The sequence below is a fragment of the Carlito syrichta genome, unplaced genomic scaffold (genome assembly GCF_000164805.1).
Source record: "Carlito syrichta isolate Samal-C Ts95f unplaced genomic scaffold, Tarsius_syrichta-2.0.1 Scaffold301513, whole genome shotgun sequence".
NCBI lineage: Eukaryota > Metazoa > Chordata > Mammalia > Primates > Tarsiidae > Carlito > Carlito syrichta.
Genome location: NW_007245609.1, coordinates 4,540 through 6,602, shown reverse-complemented (window position 1 = coordinate 6,602; position 2,063 = coordinate 4,540).

The following is a 2,063-nucleotide window of genomic DNA, read 5'->3' as shown; positions in this document are numbered from 1 at the left end:
AACACGCGCCTGTAGTTCCAGTTACTTGGAAGGCTGAGGCGGAAGGATCGCCGGAGCCCAGCAGGTCGAGGCTGCGGTGGCCAGGAGCGGCCACTGCACTCCAGTCTGGGCGACAGAGTGAGACTCCAACTCAAAAAAAAAAAAAAAAAAAAAGTATCCGGATGCGGTGGCTCAAGCCTGTAATCCCAGCACTTTGGGAGGCCGAGGCAAGAGGATTGCCTCCGTGCAGGGGTTCGAGACCAGCCTGGGCAAATTAGTGAGACCTCATCTCTATATAATAAATCAAAAAGTTAGTTGGGCATGATGGCGTGTGCCTGTGGTTCCAGTTACTTGGAAGGCTGAGGTGGAAAGATTGCCTGAACCCAGTAGGTCGAGGGTGCGGTGGCTGTGAGCATGCAGCTGCACTCCAGCCTAGGCAATAGAATGAGACTCCGACTCTTAAAAAAAAAAAAAGTATCATTCCATATTTCATTTCAAAACCTCTCAGACATTTAAAATCTTCATTGACAATTGTTATTGTTATAGCACTATTTTGCAGAGGAAGAAACAGGTAAATAGACATAACTTCCCAAAGTGACAGAACTAGAAAATAATGGATCCCGCATTCCAGCCCAGGTGAGCCCTGAAGGCCAGAGCCAGCACACTTGACCACTTTCCCACCTCCAGCATATGGAGATTCCATTTCAATAGAAAACGATGTCAGTATGAATATATAACCTGGAGGAATATATATCTATATGACATTGGTCTTTCCTAGAGTGGGAATTATGGAGGACTGTTGTTTTTTTTAAATTTCTGTAGTGTTTATGATTCCAGTAAAAGGAATTCTTTACCTGTTCACCCCACTTTTCAACTAATCTCTTTGTTGACAATTTATAATTAAGGAAACTCTGCACCTCTTTCTATTTTAATATCTTTTCTGCATTGTTGATCAGCATTCCATAGTCATTCATTAATATCTACCTTATGGACTTTCTTTTCTTACACTTTTGTTTGTGCTTCGAATACCCCCTTAGATGGCCCTCACTCTTGTGAAACCATTTCTTGGGCTTCCATTGCCTACAACCTCATAGAATTAGTCACAGCTTTCACCTATGCTATCTTTGTATCTAGTATATGTTTTCATTATTAAACTTAGAGTACTGAATTATAGTTGTCTTTCTGTTCATCCATCTTCCCTATTAGAGTGTCTGTGTCATATTTGTTTGTGTTTTCCCTGGGTCAAGCACAGAGATTGGCTGGTTAAACCAAATATATTTTGCAGTTATGGAAGTTGCACAATTATGTAGCTTTTTCTTTCCTTGAAAGGCTTACTCTCTTTCGGTCTTTTAGTCTAACACTGGGATGGATGACACAATCAAAGCTTAAGTTGGACTAAAAGTGGAGGAATTCCGTTAAGAAGGTGTCACAAAACTAGAGAAATTGAATAGCCTCTCTGAAACAAGCAAAAACCGAATCATTTGCAAGGAGGAGCTGAGAGTGGAGCCATATCACATATTAATAATTAGGAGGAAAGAAGAATCTTGGTTTTACTTTCCAAGGTGTTCCACGTCCTATTGCTAACAGACTAGCCTGGCCGCCACACACACTAAGTATTTCTCAGGGATTTTCTACTTAAAATAAAGAAAAAATAAAATACAAAAAAGGGCAGTTAGCCTGTTTACCAGAAGAGTAGGTTCAGACAGTTGGAGCCTGAAAATACTTCAGTTGTTTACCATGATCCCAGTCTATATGCATTTTATTCTGGACTGTTTCGGGGGTCGAAATTCCGGTTAGGGTAGTATTGTGGACAGCGAAGGCCTGCAGACCACCTGCCCGCACACACCAATAACCGTCTGTGCCTTGGGTCGCCACAGTTGTGGGAATCGCCAGCGAGCGGCGGAGGGGAAACCAGGGTCTGGCCCCGCCACTTTCTCCCCCTCCAATCGGCAATCGGGACTAGCAACCATCCTGACTGCCCCCTCTCGGGCTGGTGACCCGGGCTGGTGACCCAGGCTGGTCGTTTAAGCTGTGTGAGAGGAAAGGAAGAGGTAGGGAGGTTGTCTTTCCCCTGCTGGGGATCC